The sequence below is a fragment of the Bufo gargarizans genome, chromosome 2 (assembly GCF_014858855.1).
Source record: "Bufo gargarizans isolate SCDJY-AF-19 chromosome 2, ASM1485885v1, whole genome shotgun sequence".
Classification (NCBI taxonomy): Eukaryota; Metazoa; Chordata; class Amphibia; order Anura; family Bufonidae; genus Bufo; species Bufo gargarizans.
The window spans coordinates 522,669,033-522,688,119 of record NC_058081.1 but is presented as its reverse complement, the minus strand read 5'-3'; positions in this window follow the sequence as shown (position 1 = coordinate 522,688,119).

Below are 19,087 nucleotides of genomic sequence, written 5' to 3'. Positions count from 1 at the left end.
GTCATTTTGAAAATGACAGGCAGAGGAAGAGGCAGGCTGTTCCGCAGGGGTGGTAGGGGTCGGGCAGTTGCACCAGGCCAGAGCTTAAGTGGGAAGTTGGAGAATGTGCGTGCGATTACGTCAAAGGACGCAGCAGAGTTGGTTGAGTGGCTCACTCAGCCTTCCGCTTCTGCACCCTCCTCATCCTCTGTATCTGCACCCTCCTCACTCTCTGCTGTGTGCACCCCCAAAGACAACACCACCACCATAGCCCCGCCACTCGAGTCAGAGGAATTATTTTACCATCCATTCCCAGACCTTACTGATGCACAGCCATTCTTGGCATCTGATGAGGAAGAGGAGGTAGCAACTGCCGCCACCCAGCTGTCTGACGACAGTACTCAGATCAGCCCAAGGAGGGTAGTCCCTGCTGTTGCTGCCTAATCCGAGATCTCTTATGTCAGTGGTGGTGAAGGTGACGATGATGACGTGTCGATGGACGTCACGTGGGTGCCTACAAGAGAGGAAGGGGAGAGGAGTTTGAAGGGAGAGACAGAGCAGCATATAGGGAGGAAAAGGAGGAGAAGCAGGCAGAACTCGCAGTGCACAGGAGGCAAAAAGCAGACGCAAATGTATCTGGAGCGAGCCATCCACCATGCACGGTCACATCTTGCGCTCCCAGGACACCGGCACATGGCTCAGCAGTGTGGGCTTTTTTTTTACATATCAGCTGCTGACAATAGTGTTGCCATCTGCAGCCTGTGCTGTCAACGCATAAGTCGCGGTTAGCCCAAACACTTACCTAGGGGCGACCTCCTTAAGAAGGCACTTGGCCTTCTATCACCAAGCCCAGTTGGAGCAACACCGTCAGAACCCACAAAGCCACACTCCCGGCACTCCACGTCCTGCCTCTTCTCTTTTTCCTCTCTCCTCCCATTTGTCCCCCACTCCACCTTCCACCGTGCCGTCATCGCGTTCATCTTGCAGAAGGCAGGCTTCCGTTGCCCAAATGTTTGAGCGTAAAAACGCCGGATAACCCTCTCGCCCAACGGCTGACCACTGGCTTGTCGGAACTGCTAGCCCGCCAACTACTACCATGTAAATTTGTGGCCATTGGCACACCGCAATGGAATGTCCCCGGAAGGAAATATTTCTTCCAGATGGGCATCCCAGAGCTATATGGCCACGTTCAGCGGCAATTAAATATATCTCTGCCACACAGTGTCGGTGCCAAGATACATCTGACCACAGACACGTGGTCTAGCAAACACGGGCAGGGAAGGTACATAACTTTTACTGCCCACTGGGTGAACCTTCTGAGGGCCGTCAAGCATGTAACCCGTGGCACCTGTGTGGATTTGGTGTTACCACCACGGATTGCATGCAGGCCTGCCTCTTCTCCTCCTCCTACTCTATCCTCCGTCTTTACCTCGGCTGACTCCTCCTTTTCCACTGCTACCGCCTCTTCCGCTGCACCCCACAAGCTCTCCAGAACCTATACAACGTGCCAGGTGAGATGTTGCCTTGCTGTGCTGCGGCAGTTGTGCCTGGAAGCCAAGAGCCACACCGGTCCTGCATTGCTTTCAGCTCTGCGGTCACAGGCCTATCAGTGGCTAACCCCGCTAAATTTGACAGTTGGTAAAGTGGTGTGCGACAACGTTGCCAATCTGATGAGCACGCTGAAACAGGGCAAAATGACACACATGCCGTGCATGGCACACTTCCTGAACTTAGTCGTGCAGCGATTCGTTGCCAAATATCCCGGGGTCCAGGACGACTTGTGGCAGGCCAAGAAAATCTCTGGCCTCTTTAGAAAATCTTACACGGCCATGGCTCGCCTTGCTGACGTTCAGCGGCGACACCACCTGCCCGTCAGACGTCTGATTTGTGACAGTCCGACGTGCTGGAACTCCACCTTGTATATGCTTGTTAGGCTGCTCCAGCAGAAACATGCCATTAACGACTACCTAACTCTGCAGCAGTACAGGTTCTGGGGAGCTTGGTTTCTTTTCACAGCGCCAGTGGCTGCTCATGCTAGACGCATGCAGACTTCTGCGGCCATTTGATGAGATAATTTGATGAGCTGCCCTCCGGATCCAGCCTCAGGGAACGCCTAGACCGACAGGTGTTCGACTACATTGGGTTAACGGCCGATATGGACTCTCTGAGAAACGAGGAACCCCTGGACTACTGGGTGTGCAGGCTTGACCTGTGGCCAGAGCTGGCACAATAACCATGGAACTCTTGGTATGCCCCCTGTCAAGTGTCCTGTTCGAAAGGACGTTGTCACACTGCCTGCCCTGTGAGAGATCTGAGAAGATCGGATAGACTTGCAGCACGTGAGTCTATCTGACAGGTCTTTCTGTGTTTCCTTTCTGTTTATTGTTGTGGGCTGGATCTCCACAGGTTCTCCTCGTTAGCTGTTTAAGAGGCTCTATTTAAGTCCGCCTCTTACTGATGACTTTGCGGTTGAGATTTTCCTTCTGGTGTTCTATACTGGTTGTTTGTGGATACTTTCCTTCCCGCTCATCTCAAGCTAAGTCCGTCTGTTTTCTCCTTTGTGTGTGTTTTGCTGCTAGGTCTCAGGGAGACGCTGGTCCATTCACGGCGGACTGTACCGGCTGTCTCATTCCCCTCTCCCGAAGTTAGGGTTTGTTACAGTGTCAGGAGGGCTTAGGTTCCAACGTATGAGTTTGTTCACCATCAGGACTTGCTCATACTGTCAGCAGTCAGGGAGAGGCTCAGGGATTTTTAGGAGGTTACCATTAACTCCTCCCTAGCTTTGGTGCCTAGTCTGTTTACCTGTTGCTGTTTACTTGGTGTTCCTCTTACCCACATGGCGTGACAGACGTTCAGCGCACTCGCCAAGCTCACGACAAAAATGAATAAGGCATGGATCTTCAACACCTGTGACGACCACGTCTAATTGAATTTCCTCATGCCAGCCCACACATATCCGCCACAACCCAGTACAAAGAATAGTCCTTGTCTTATGTATATACAGCGGCATAAAAGGCCTTTTCTGTCAGGAGAATGCCAAATTTTTGGGGCCTCGACTCCAGAGGCCTATTGTAAAAAATGTATCCAGTGACCGCCTAATGTACCTCCAGACACATAATCACTTGTTCTTTTCTGTCAGGTGAATGCCTAATGTTTGGGGCCTGTACTCCACTGGCCTACAATAAAACTGTTATCCACAGACCGTCTAATATAACTCCAGCCACATAATCACTTGTTCTTTTCTGTCAGGTGAATGCATAATATCTGGGGCCTATACTCCACTGGCCTGCAGTAAAATTGTTATTCACTGACCGCCTAATATGCCTCCAGCCACATAATCACTTGTTCTTTTCTGTCAGGTGAATGCATAATTTTTGGGGCCTGTACTCCACTGGCCTACAGTAAAATTGTTATCCACGGACCGTCTAATATACCCCCATCCACATAATCACTTGTTCTTCTCTGTCCGGTGAATGCCTAATGCAGGGGCGGGCTGGGTCGGGGGGCAGGGAGGCAATTGCCCCCCAGGCCGCCCTAAATAAATGTCCGCTTTTTGATTCTTCAGGGCCGCACCGCTGATCACCACAGGCGGCGCGGCACTGGATGTAATTGCGGCCGTGCTGTGTGCTGTGGCACTATGGGGGGGATATGGCACTATGGGGGGGGGGATCTGGCACTATGGGGGGATCTGGCACTATGGGGGGGCACTATAGGGGGAGCTGGCACTATAGGGGGAGCTGGCACTATATGGGGGAGCTGGCACTATAGGGGGGCTGGCACTATGGGGAGCTAGCACTATGGGGGGCACTATGGGGGGGGCTTGCACTATAGGGGGAGCTGGCACTATAGGGGGAGCTGGCACTATAGGGGGGGCTGGCACTATGGGGGGGCTAACATTTTGGGGGCGGGCACTATGGGGGAGCTGGCACTATAGGGGGGCTGGCACTATGAGGGAGCTGGCACTATGGGGGGCTGGCACTATGGGGGAGCTAGCACTATGGGGGGGCTTGCACTATAGGGGGAGCTGGCACTATAGGGGGAGCTGGCACTATGGGGGGGCTGACACTATAAGGGAGCTGGCACTATGGGGGGCTAGCACTATGGGGGGGAGCTGGCACTATGGGGGCTTGCACTATAGGGGGAGATGGCACTATAGGGAGGCTGGCACTATGGCGGGAGGGCTGGCACTATGGGGGTGGCTGGCACTATGGGGGGCTGGCACTATGGGGGAGCTGGCACTATAAGGGGCTGGCACTATGGGGGGGCTGGCACTATGAGGGAGCTGGCACTATAAGGGGGTGGCGCTATGGGGGGCTGGCACTATGGGGGGGAGCTGGCACTATGGGAGGGAGCTGGCACTATTGGAGGAGCTGGCACTATGGGGCATTTCTTACTGGCACATTATGGGGGGCACCATGGGGGAGAGGAGCACTATGGGGGTATCTGGGGGCTCTAAAGGGGATTTTTTTTTATTATTGGCACATTCTGGGGGGCACTATAGGGGAGAGCAGCACTACGGGGGCATTATTTGGGGGCACTATGGGGAAGTGGGGGCTCTAAAGGGGCCTTTTGTATTGGAACATTATGGGGGCACTATGGCATTTGGTGGCACTAAGGGGGCATTTTTTACTGGCACATTATGGGAGGCATTATTTGGGGGCACTATGGGGGAGTGGAGCACTATTAGGGCATATGGTGGCACTAAGAAGGGGCATTTCTTTACTGGCACATTGTGGGGGAGAGGAGCACTATAGGGGCATCTGCTGGGGGCACTAAGGGGCATTTTTTTACTGGCATATTATGGGGGACACTATGGGGAAGGGGGAGAGGAGCAGTATGAGGGCATTTATTGGGGCACTATATAGGGGTATTTTATACTGGCATACATTATGGGGACATTAGCTCAACTGCGGGCACTAAGCGGGGGTATTTCATGTACTGTCATATTATAGGGAAAATTAGTACTACTAGGGGGTATTATGGGGAGCTTTACTACTACTGGGGGGCTATGAGGAACATGATTACTAGGGCACTATAGGGGCATTTTTACTACTAAGTGTGCTCTGGTGGGATTTTGGGGAGCACTGTTACTTTGGGGGCACCCTGGCATAGTATCAGCTTAGCACAATTATTTTTGGGGGACATTATCTTTATACTATTAGTGTCTGGGCGCAGTTATTTTTTAGAGCACTGTGTGCCAATAACTGTTTAAGGGGGCACTATCTGTGTGGTAGTAGTATTCCCAGGGGTACTGTTTCTGCAGTATAGTATTGGGGGCATAGCGGGTACAGTATTGGGGGCACTATCTGTGTGGTAGTAGTATTTCCAGGGGGACTGTTTCTGCAGTATAGTATTGGGGGTGGCAGGAAACTAATGTCTGTTTCTCAATCTCTGCAGAGACGGGAGATGGCAGAAAAATCATCATGGCGGTCTGGTCTGAATGGAGAAGATGAGGAAAGAGAACGTCTACATCAAAGGTGACATCACTGGATGTAAGAGGTATGTGGTGCTATGTAGGAGAGTAGATGCTCCGGCTCCTCCTCCTGCCATTTGCAGAAGGAGGATTCAGAGCTGGGTGAGGACGACGAAAGGGGGCAGCAGGCCACGGGCGGGTGGCAGATGGTGGGGAGGAACCACAAGCCTTGAGCAGGATCAGGGGAGGGAGGAGAGTGGAGGAGCTTCCTGGCTGTAGCTTGTTATATAAGCAGGCAGTGCAGCCAGGACAGACCCTCCCATCTCCGTATGATGTGTAGACAGGCCTCAACTATAGAATGTCAGCTGTACAGTGTGTGTTGGGAGTGGCCTATTATATGTAGGAGGGGCTTTTAATAATGGGTGGGGCTAAAAATGGGCCATTTGACGGGATTTGCCCCCCAGGACTAAGGCTGCCAGCCCTCCCCTGGCCTAATGTTTGGGGCCTGTACTCCACTGGCCTGCAGTAAAATTGTTATCCACTGACCGCCTAATATACCTCCAGCCATATAATCACTTGTTCATTTTTTTCCAGTGAATGCCTAACGTTTGGGGACTGTACTCCACTGGCCTGCAGTAAAATTGTTATCTACTGACTGCCTAATATACCTCCAGCCACATAATCACTTGTTCTTTTCTGTCAGGTGAATGCATAATTTTTGGGGCCTGTACTCCACTGGGCTGCAGTAAAATTTTATCTACTGACCGCCTAATATTCCTCCAGCCACATAATCACTTGTTCTTTTCTGTCAGGTGAATGCCTAATGTTTGGGGCCTGTACTCCACTGGCCTGCAGTAAAATTGTTATCCAGTGACCACCTAATATACCTCCAGCCACATAATAATTTGTTCTTTTCTGTCAGGTGAATGCCTAATGTTTGGGGCCTGTACTCCACTGGCCTGCAATAAAATTGTTATCCACTGACCGCCTAATATAACTCCAGCCACATAATCACTTGTTCTTTTCTGTCAGGTGAATGCATAATTTTTGGGGCCTGTATTGCACTGGCCTGCAGTAAAATTGTTATCCACTGACTGTCTAATATACCTTCAGCCACATAATCACTTGTTCTTTTCTGTCAGGTGAATGCATAATTTTTGGGGCCTTTACTCCACTGGCCTACAATAAAATTGTTATCCACTGACCGTCTAATATACCTCCATCCACATAATCACTTGTTCTTTTCTGTCCGATGAATGCCTAATGTTTGGGCCTGTACTCCACTGGCCTGCAGTAAAATTGTTATTCACTGACCGCCTAATATACCTCCAGCCACATAATCACTTGTTCTTTTCTGTCAGGTAAATGCATAATTTTGTGGGCCTGTACTCCACTGGCCTACAGTAAAATTGTTATCCACTGACCGTCTAATATACCTTCATCCACATAATCACTTGTTCTTTTCTGTCCGGTGAATGCCTAATGTTTGGGGCCTGTACTCCACTGGCCTGCAGTAAAATTGTTATCCACTGATCGTCTAATATACCTCTAGCCACATAATCACTTGTTCTTTTCTGTCCAGTGAATGAATAATTTTTGGGGCCTGTACTCCACTGGCCTACAGTAAAATTGTTATCCACTGACCGTCTAATATACCTCCAGCCACATAATCACTTTTGTATCTATAGCAACATAGTATTAGCTTTTCTAATTATAGCTTGCCTCATTTTTAGGTGAAGCATTACTAAGTGCATCTGAGATATTCAGGAGACTAACTTAGAGCTTTTCTACTGTAGCAGAACTTCAGCTGTGTTTTTGGTGGCTACTCAGACACTGTGCTTCAAAACAGCAGAACTTCAGCTGTGTTTTTGGTGGCTACTCAGACACTGTGCTTCAAACCAGGTAAGGAATTTGTTAGACAGATTTTTGCTATTGTCTGGTTGCAAATGAGCATAGAGTGATTAAGGTGTTAAATTTGTTGTTGGGGAAGGAGCTTTTGTGTATATATAGCAACATAGTATTAGCTTGCCTAATTATAGCTTGCAGCATTCTCAAGTGCAGCATTACTAAGTGCATCTGAGATATTCAGAAGATACTTAGGAGGTAATCTGGAGGTGGATACAATCTAAATAAGTAAGATTTGTTTGTTTAAAATCTTTCCCCTCTTTAAAATGGCAGACCTCGTTCTGTGCAGGAATTGTTGTGCTTTTATTTCAGGTTCCACTCTTTGGAGGTTTGGATGCTGTCTGATCTGTAGACAGCTTTCCATAATGCAGCAGGAAATTGCATTTTTTAAATCTGAGATTTGTAAATGAACTGTTAAACAAACTCAGTCTGGGAAAGTTGCAATGCCACTGCCACAGAGGCCTCCTAGAAATGGAAGATGGGTTACTGCAGGTTCTGGTAGACTTAAAGTTGTTGATAGAAGACCTGTCCCACAGTCTGTGGCTCTCCATAATTCATTTGCAACACTTTCAGAGCGCATGAGCAACATGGAGGATGGCTCAGGCACAGTGGGTGAGGAACAATTATCTCCTATGCTTAAAGTATGCAAGACTGCAGCCAAAGACAAAAAGGAGAAGGTGAAGACTGATATTAAGCAGCTGTTGGTGGGCAATTCTATCATAAGAGGTGTGAAATTTGAAGAAAATGGTTTTGTGAGATGTCTCCCTGGTGCTTCCGCTAGCAGGGACAGAAGACGCATCCTTAATATTGTTAGGCAAGCAAAGCAGGAAAGGGAGGTGGATGTTATTGTCCATCTTGGGAGAAATGATCTGGCTTTCAATCAAGTTTCAAAGGTAAAGGAAGCTTTTCACACACTTGGTAATAATATACGGGAGGTTGCATCGACTGTTTCATTCTCTGCAGTTTTGCCTGTGCATAACCTTCAGCATGACAGGAAGATGCGCATTAAGGAATTCAATGTATGACTTGGTGAATGGTGTCTGGTTTGGCTTTGTGTCTCATGTTAGCTCTCATTGGAATGTAAAAGAACTGTACAAGAGAGATGGTTTTCATCTTTCTCTCAGGGGAACGAATGTCCTCAGTGAACAGTTCAAAGTATTTACTAAGGAGCATTTAAACTAGGAAAGGGGGGCAAAAGAGTGATAATCCAGCAGTCCGACTGCCTCCTGGAATAATGCCAGAAGATGCCAGTAGCACATAGGTTAAGAAGTGACAAGCTCAGAGTCTTGTCTACAAATGCTCGCAGTTTAGGGAAAAAGATCAACGAACTTGAGTCTATAATGGCATCTGAGAATATAGATTTAGTGGCTGTTACTGAGACATGGTTCAATGGAAGTAATGACTGGGATATAACAATACCAGGGTTCTCTCTATATAGGAAAGACAGAGAAGGCAAGAAAGGGGGAGGGGTGGCCCTGTATGTGAAAGATAGCATAAAATCTAATTTAATACAAATTAGCGAGACCAATTTAGAGTCAGTTTGGGTTACGTTGCAGCTTAATAATCATAAGGTAACTCGTGTAGGTGTGATATATAGACCACTTAGCCAAGTCAAAGAATTAGATGATATACTAGTTGAGGAAATAGCTAAAATGACATTAAAAGGGGAATTTATCATTATGGGAGACTTTAATCTTCCTGATGTATACTGGAAAACCAAAATAGCTAGTTCTGCCAGGAGTACAGATATTCTAAATTCCCTACTGGGATTATCTCTACAGCAAGTAGTGGAGGAGCCAACCCAGAAGGAGGCCATTTTAGATTTAGTATTCACAAATGGGAATTTGGTATCTGATATTATTGTAGGGGAAAGCTTTGGATCTAGTGATCACCAGTCAGTGTGCTTTACTATAAGTACAGTGAGTCACACCACACAAAAACAAAAGTTTTAGATTTTAGAAAAACTGACTTTTCTAAAATTAGATTAAAGGTATACGAGTCCCTATCAGATTGGAACAGTTTCAATGGAGTCCAGGAGAAATGGGACTACTTAAAATTGGCACTATTGAAGGCAAAAGATAATTGCATTAGGCTTGTCAGTAAAAGCAAAAAAAGGAAGAGACCACTGTGGTACTCGGCAGAAGTGGCCAAAATCATTGAAAACAAAAAGATAGCATTTAGTAATTATAATTAAAAAAAAAATGAGGATGACAGGCAAATTTACAAGATTAGGCAGAGAGAGGCCAAGCAAGTTATAAGAGCTTCTAAAGCACAGGCAGAAGAGAAATTAGCTCAGTCAGTGAAAAAAGGCAATACGACATTCTTCAGATACATAAATCAAAAAAGGAAACGAAAACAAGGAATTACCAAATTAAAAACAAAAGAAGGAAGGTATATGGAAGAAGATAAAGAACTAGCTGACTGCCTCAATGAATACTTCTGTTCAGTTTTTACAAAGGAAAATTAAGGAAAAGGACCTCAGGTAGGAAGACTAATGAATCTTTTGATGCATCTGTCTTCACAGAGGAAGAGGTTCTAAGTCAGCTATCTAAAATTAATACAAATAAGTCACAGGGGCCTGATGGGATACTCCCAAAGCTATTAAAATAGCTTAGCAAAACCATTAACAGACTTATTTAACCAATCACTGGTAACAGGAGATGTCCCAGAAGATTGGAAATTAGCAAATGTTGTGCCCATTCACAAGAAAGATAGTAGGTAGGAATTGGAACTATAGGCCAGTAAGCCTGACATCAATAGTGGGGAAATTAATGGAAACCATACTTAAAGAGGACCTTTCACCTGTAAAAACAATGTGAACTAAGTATGCTGACATGGAGAGCGGCGCCTGGGGATCTCACTGCACTTACTATTATCCCCGGGCGCCGCTCTGTTCTCCTGTTATGCCCTCCGGTATCTTCGCTCTGTAAGTTATAGTAGGTGGTGTCTGCCCTTGTCCTGTGGGCATCTCCTTCTCCTAGGCTGCAGTGCTGGCCAATCGCAGCGCACAGCTCACAGCTTGGGAGAAAAAAACCTCCCAGGCTGTGAGCTGTGCGCTGCAATTGGCCAGCGCTGCAGCCTAGGAGAAGGCGACACTCACAGGACAAGGGCAGACACCGCCTACTATTACTTTTTGGGGGGCGAAGATACCGGAGGGCATAACGGGAGAACGGAGCGGCTCCCGGGGATAATAGTAAGTGCAGTGAGATCCCCAGGCGCGGCTCTCCATGTCAGCATACTTAGTTCACATTGTTTTTACAGGTGAAAGGTCCTCTTTAAGGAGAGGATTGTGGAACATCTAAAATCCCATGTATTGAAAGATGAAAAACAGCATGGGTTTACTTCAGGGAGATCATGTCAAACTAATCTTATTGATTTTTTTGATTGGGTGACTAAAATAATAGATGGTGAAGGTGCAGTAGACATTGCTTATCTAGACTTTAGTAAGGTTTTTGATACTGTCCCACATAGAAGGCTTATCAATGAATTGCAGTCTTTGTGCTTGGACTCCCATATTGTTGAATGGATTAGGCAGTGGCTGTGGGACAGACAACAGAGAGTTGTAGTCAATGGAGTATATTCAGACCATGGTCTTGTTACCAGTGGGGTACCTCAGGGATCTGTTCTGGGACCCATATTGTTTAATATCTTTATCAGCGAAATTGCAGAAGGCATCGATGGTAAGGTGTTTGATTTTTTCTGACAAAGATTTGTAACAGTGTTGATGTTCCTTGAGGGGTACACCAAATGGAAAAGGATTTAGGAAAACTAGAGGAATGGTCAAAGATCTGGCAACTAAAATTCAATGTTGATAACAGCAAGATAATGCACCCGGGGCATAAAAACCCAAGAGCAGAATATAAAATCAGTGATACAGTCCTAACCTCAGTATCTGAGGAAAGGGATTTAGGGGTCATTATTTCATAAGACTTAAAGGTAGGCAGACAATGTCATAGAGCAGCAGGAAATGCTAGCAGAATGCTTGGGTGTATAGGGAGAGGCATTACCAGTAGAAAGAGGGAGGTGCTCATGCCGCTCTACAGAGCACTAGTGAGACCTCATTTGGAGTACTGTGCTCAGTACTGGAGACCATATCTCCAGAAGGATATTGATACTTTGGAGAGAGTTCAGAGAAGAGCTACTAAACTGGTACATGGATTGCAGGATAAAACTTACCAGGAAAGATTAAAGGAACTTAACATGTAAAGCTTGGAAGAAAGACGAGACAGAGGGGATATAATAGAAACTTTTAAATACTGTAAGAAGGAACAAGGAGCCGTCATTGACGGAAGATACGTGTTACCGAGGTTCCTGGCCTCGGTGAGGTAAGAACCGGGTTTTTTTCCTGAAGTGTCAGGTCTGTAGTGCAGTCTGACACTTCAGCTGTCAGAATGGCTGTAAAGCCAATCCGGGCCGGTTCTTATTGGGAGCAGCCAAAGAGCAGGGTGGGTGGCTGTTCCCCATGGTTCCAGGCCGGGTTTTGGCTGGAATATAAAAACCCAGCCAGCATGTTCAGGTGGAGAATTATCCTCCATGACAGAGGAGCTGAGGAGTCTGTGGTCTGAGACACTGAGGGATCTGTTTGTGTGAGCCATAGGCTGGGGAAACAGGCCACTAAAGACTGCTGCGGACTCTGGGTGAAAATCATCTGCTGACCAGGTGACGTCTTTTTGCACTATGAACTTTGTGTGGTGTGAACAGGCACCAAGACTGAACACTTTCTTTTGGCTTGTTTTCTTGCTATGTGTGAATAAACACTGAACTTTGATTTAAACCTTGTTTTTGCCTCTGTACTGCGTCCGCTTACCCTGCCTACCAGAGCGAATCCCCACATTTGGTGTCGGATGCGGGCAAACGCAGTGAGGCAGGCCTGAAGGCCGAAAAGTTTTTTTGTTTATCCGGGCACAAGTGCATGTCCTACATTAAGCCGGCAAGGTTACGACCCGTATCCCCTGACAAAATGGAGGCGGTCGTGAAGGCCCTCGTGGAGGCTAACTTGCAGCAGCGGGAGGCTAACAAGCAGCAACAAGAAACGAACCAGCTGCTATTGCAACATGTGATGGCGTTGCAGGCGTCAGGGGCGTCCCAGAATGTCCACGATGCCCGGAAAGCTGTCCGCGCGGCGATTCCGAAGATGACCCCCTCGGATGACGTCGAGACCTATCTGGCGGTCTTCGAAAAAGTGGCCGTGAGGGAAAAGTTACCCCGAGACCAGTGGGCTGAGGTCGTTGCTCCGTTCCTAGCGTCCGGTCCCCAGCAAGTATTGTTTGATCTCCCCGATGATCAGGCGGCCGACTACCCGACAGCTGGTGGTGCCCCAGGCATATCGCAAGCTCGTGTTGAAATTAGCCCACCAACATGTTCTTGGGGGACACCTGGGCCAGCAGAAAACGCAGGACCGGATTTTACAGCGGTTTTACTGGCCCAGTGTGTTCAGAGAGGTAGAAGAGTTTTGCAAGTCTTGCCCAACCTGCCAGATAACCAGCCCCCAGCCACATTTCCGTAGTCCTCTGGTCCCTCTCCCGATTATTGAGGTTCCCTTCGAGCGGATCGCTATGGATCTTATAGGCCCAGTACCGAAGTCAGCTAGAGGGCACCAGCACATCCTGGTCATCCTCGACTACGCCACGCGGTACCCGGAGGCGGTGCCATTGCGTCATACGTCAGCCAAACTCATAGCTAAGGAGTTAATGGAAATGTTTTCTAGAGTGGGTCTGCCTAAGGAGGTTCTAACTGACCAAGGGACCCCATTTATGTCCAAGGTCATGAGGGAACTCTGTAAGTTGCTCCAAATCAAACAGTTACGGACATCCGTGTATCATCCGCAAACGGATGGCCTGGTAGAGAGGTTTAACCAGACGTTAAAAAATATGCTGAAAAGAGTGGTGTCTAAGGATGGGAGGGACTGGGACCTTCTTCTGCCCTATCTCATGTTCGCAGTGCGAGAAGTGCCCCAGGCCTCTACTGGGTTCTCGCCCTTCGAGCTACTATACGGCAGACACCCTCGTGGTTTATTAGACGTCGCCAAAGAGGCGTGGGAACAACAAACCACACCGCACAAAAGTGTAGTTGAGTATGTCACCCAGATGCAGGGACGGATGGAAACAGTGTTACCTCTGGTTAGGGAGCATATGGAGGCAGCTCAGCGAGCCCAGAGTAGGGTCTATAATCGGCAGGCTCGGGTCCGAAACTTTAACCCGGGTGATCGGGTGTTGGTTCTGGTACCAACGGTAGATAGTAAGTTCCTAGCTAGGTGGCAGGGGCCCTACGAGGTACTAGAAAAAGTTGGACCAGTAGATTACAAAGTACACCAGCCAGGGAGGCGAAAGCCGGAGCAGGTGTACCATGTGAATCTGCTCAAGCCGTGGAAGGAAAGGGAAACCTGTACGGAAGACAGCCCACGACCAGGGTTCCTAGGGGAAGCGGTTTTGGCCCCTCAGTCTGAAGCAGGGGAAGCGGCTGTCACAGTGAAAATTGCTGACAGCCTCTCCTCTAAACAGGCTCAGGAAGCCAGGGAGTTCATTAGTCGGAATACGGATGTGTTCTCAGACCTCCCTGGACGCACGTCCGTAATCCGGCATGACATTGTCACTGAGCCTCAGGCGAAAGTCCGGTTAAAACCTTACCGGGTACCCGAGGCTAGGCGACAAGCCATCACGGAGGAAGTGCAGCTAATGCTCCAGCTGGGTGTCATCGAGGAGTCAAAAAGTGAGTGGGCCAGTCCGATAGTATTAATACCCAAGCCAGACGGGACGTTGCGGTTCTGTAATGACTTCCGCAAACTTAATGAGGTGTCCAAGTTTGACGCGTATCCCATGCCCCGAGTGGATGAGCTTATTGAAAAGTTGGGCCAAGCCCGGTATTTTTCTGTGTTGGACCTCACCAAAGGGTACTGGCAGGTACCCTTGATGGAGGCTGCCAAAGAAAAAACGGCTTTCGTCACGCCAGAGGGGCTGTATCAGTACAAGGTATTACCCTTTGGTCTACATGGCGCTCCCGCCACGTTTCAAAGGTTAATGGACATTGTACTCCGTCCACATCGTCGATACGCTTCAGCGTACCTGGACGATATCGTTGTCCATAGCACCGACTGGGAAAGTCACTTGCCTAAAGTCCAGGCTGTAGTGGACTCCCTTAGGAAGGCTGGCTTAACTGCTAACCCAAAAAAGTGCTCGATAGGGTTAGAAGAGACCAAGTACCTGGGGTATGTCATTGGGCGCGGAGTGATCAAACCTCAGGTGAACAAAATTGAGGCAATTAGGAATTGGCCCCGACCTGTCACTACTCGGCAAGTAAAGTCGTTCCTGGGTATGGTGGGGTACTATATGAGGTTTGTCCCCAATTTTGCTACAGTCGCTGCACCATTGACAGGCCTGTTGAAGGGACGCAAGTCAGTGACGGTCCACTGGAATGAGCAGGCGGAAAAGGCTTTCTCCGCTTTGAAGTCGGCCCTGTGTGGGTCCCCGGTTTTGGTGACACCCGACTTCAAAAGGGAGTTTATAGTGCAGACCGATGCCTCAGAGGTAGGTCTCGGTGCTGTACTATCTCAAGATATTGACGGGGAGGAGCATCCCGTTGTCTTCCTCAGCCGGAAGCTCACCCCAGCTGAGACTAGGTACAGTATAGTGGAGAGAGAGTGCCTGGCCATCAAGTGGGCACTCGAGTCTCTCCGCTACTACCTTTTGGGGAGAAGGTTCCGTCTGGTGACCGACCACTCCCCTTTGAAATGGATGAGCCAGGCCAAGGAGAGGAATGCTCGAGTCACCAGGTGGTTCTTATCTTTGCAAAATTTTAAGTTTTCCGTGGAACACAGGGCAGGCAGGTTACAAGGAAACGCGGATGCCCTGTCCCGCGTACACTGTCTGGCAAGTGTTCACCCCCTCAGGGTTGAACAAAGGGGGGAGGTATGTAAGAAGGAACAAGGAGCCGTCATTGACGGAAGATACGTGTCACCGAGGTTCCTGGCCTCGGTGAGGTAAGAACCGGGTTTTTTCCTGAAGTGTCAGGTCTGTAGTGCAGTCTGACACTTCAGCTGTCAGAATGGCTGTAAAGCCAATCCGGGCCGGTTCTTATTGGGAGCAGCCAAAGAGCAGGGTGGGTGGCTGTTCCCCACGGTTCCAGGCCGGGTTTTGGCTGGAATATAAAAACCCAGCCAGCATGTTCAGGTGGAGAATTATCCTCCATGACAGAGGAGCTGAGGAGTCTGTGGTCTGAGACACTGAGGGATCTGTTTGTGTGAGCCATAGGCTGGGGAAACAGGCCACTAAAGACTGCTGCGGACTCTGGGTGAAAATCATCTGCTGACCAGGTGACGTCTTTTTGCACTGTGAACTTTGTGTGGTGTGAACAGGCACCAAGACTGAACACTTTCTTTTGGCTTGTTTTCTTGCTATGTGTGACTAAACACTGAACTTTGATTTAAACCTTGTTTTTGCCTCTGTACTGCGTCCGCTTACCCTGCCTACCAGAGCGAATCCCCACAATACATAAAGGGAATCAACAAGGTAAAAGAGGAGAGAATATTTTAAAGAAGAAAAACTGCTACAAGAGGGCATAGTTTTAAATTAGAGGGGCAAAGGTTTAAAAGTAATATCAGCAAGTATTAATTTACTGAGAGAGTAGTGGATGCATGGAATAGCCTTCCTGCAGAAGTGGTAGCTGCTAATACAGTGAAGGAGTTTAAGCATGCATGGGATAGGCATAAGGCCATCCTTCATATAAGATAGGGCCAGGGGCTATCCATAGTATTTAGTATATTGGGATGACTAAATGGTCTATGTTTCTTTGTTTACCTTTCTGTCAGGTGAATGCCTTATTTTTGGGGCCCGTACTCCCGTGGCCTAAAATAAAAAATTTCGAGGCTCCAGCAGGGCACATTTTTGATAGTTTCAATTTAAGACGCATAAAAATGGCCCCTGATTAAAATACATATTTTTTGTGGGCATTTTTGCCATGGATCCCCCTCTGGTATGTCACTGTCAATGTTGTGGGACTATTTGTGCACTTCTAGTAAGTATTTGGTGGCTGCAAATATGAACTGAGTGTTTTTGCGAACATTTGATCACGAACTCGTGTTCGCGAAAAACGCCCCGGCCGATGTTCGCCCATCACTAGTTGTCGTTTTTCCAGTCAGCTTCCGCTATTCACAAGCGAGGAGTGGGCATGGATGTCTGACCTCTCCGAGAACCTCTCAGTGCTATCAGTTCCCTCTCCAATGCCACCAGTTCGCCCTCCAATGCCACCAGCTCCTCCCCCAATGCCACCAGCTCCCCCTATGCCATCAGCTCCCCCCAGTGCCACCAGTTCCCCCACTCCCCCTCCTAGCCATCAGTGCCTAGCCACAGCGCCAGTGTACTTGCCGACACTCCAGAGATCTTCCATCCTCTACTTCATGCGCTGCACTAGGACCTGACATCACACAGCATCAGGTCATAGTGCACGTAAGCACACACTGTGTCCTGACGATGTGTGTACCTGATGTCAGGATCCAGTGCAGCGCTATGCGGGCAGGCGGGTGACCACCGAGTGTAAGTAATAGCAAGCTCTTCACTCACACTCCATGCTCACATGGCACAAACTAATCATTGATGCAAAAAAATTGCATTGAGGATTTTTTGTGTCGACTCGAGTTAATCGATTAATTCGAGTAATTGTTTCAGCCCTAACTGAGACTAGAATGGAGTGGTAAGAGGAGGTCTTCCTCCTTTCTCTTCATTTGCCCCCATTCCCAAATTTACTCATATAACACTGTTATATATATATATAGTACTGCAGACAGTCACAACCACTATTACCTCATGTACACACAATAACCATGATATACAACTGACCACATATATCTTTACTCACTGGTTCTATTATACCTTGTACTTGTCACATCAGTACACTGCACTGCATCTATTATACCTTGTACTTGTCACATCAGTTCACTGCTTTATATAATATATAAACATATCTCTACATATCTATATAGAGTATATAGTAGATACAGTAGCAGGGGCGGACACAGACAGCAGAGTGTGCAAAGAATTTACCTGCCCCCCCCTCCTCCCCCAAACCACACATACAAATATAAACATATACTTGCAAATAAAAAAACATCTTGTTAATATGGGTCAATATGTTTACAATATGTATATATTTTTTTTTCAATACTAGACCACGACTCTAACTCCGCCCAAAGCATAACTATACACAACCAGTCACCTTAATGCCCCTACATAGTAATTATTCCCCCTTTGTGTCAGTACATAGTAGTTATACCCACATTGTGCACCCTTCACAGTAGTAATGCCCAGATATGTTCCCCCTCACAGTAGTTATTCCCAGATATGTGCCCCTTCACAGTAGCTATGTCCAAATTTGTGCCCCCTCACAGTAGTAATGCCCAGATATGTGCCCCCTTACAGTAGTGATGCCCAGATATGTCCCGTTCACAGTAGTTATGACCAGATGTGCCCCTTCACAGTAGCTATACCTAGATGATATGTGCCCCCTTCACAGTAACAATGCCAAGATAAGTTCCCCCGCACATCAGTTATGGCTAGATATGTGCCCCTCACAGTAGTTTTGCCCTGATATGTGCCCCCTTCACAGTAGTTATATCCAGATATGTGCCCCCTCACAGTAGTTATGGCCAGATATGTGCCCCCTTACAGTAGTTATGATCAGATATGTGCCCCCTCACAGTAGTTATGTCCAGATATTTGCCCCCTCACGGTATTTATGTCCAAATATGTGCCCCCTCACAGTAGTTATGGCCAGATATGTGCCCCTCACAGTAGCAATGCCCAGATACGTGCCCCTCACAGTAGTTTTGCCCTGATATGTGCCCCCTTCACAATAGTCATGTCCAGATACAGTATGTGCCCCTTTCACAGTAGTTATGTCCAGATATGTGACCCCACATAGTAGTTATGTCCAGATATGTGCCCACTTCACAGTAGTTATGTCCAGATATATACCCCCTTTACAGTAGTTATGTCCAGATATGTGCCCCCTCACAGTAGTTATGTCAAGATATGTGTCCCCTCACAGTAGTTATGTCCAGATATGTAACCTCTCACAGAAGTTATGTCCAGATATGTGCCACCTCACAGTAACTATGCCCAGATATGTGCCCCCTTCACAGCAGCTATGCCTAGATATGTTCCTCCTTTACAGGAAGCAAAAAAAATACTCACGTATTCCTCATGATCACAGTTCAGCCGCCGGCACTCCACGGCAGTAGCACCATGTTGTGTCACACATTGCTCTGCTGGTCTGTGTAGGAGGAGGAGGAGCACAGCAGATTCCCAACAGATTCTCCTCCTCCTACACAGACCTGCAGAGTGATGTGTGACACTACATTGTGCTGCTGCTATGGAGCCAGGGCCATATTTAGATTTTATGCTGCCCTAGGCACTTTAATGCCAGCTTCCTCCCCTCACTGAAGTCCATACTTTATGGATAGCTGATGGGAAAATTCTCCCTAGACCTTCAGCTATCCCTCAGGACTCCCTCATATGCTTAGAGTATTAAAGGACTGACCTGTTGCATGTGCGCTTGACAGCTGAAGGCATCTATGTTGGTCCCATGTTCTTATATGCCCCCGTTGCTGAGAAAATGTATGTTTTATTATATGCAAACAGGGGCATTACCATTACACCTAGGGGCTCCGCTATCTCTGTAACTTCCCCGCCCTCTGCACTTTAACATGGCCAGTTGTGATGACATTTTCACTTCCAGGCCTTGTCAAAGTAGACAGCGGCAGTTGCAGAGAGAGCAGAGCCTCTAGGTGTAATGGTAACG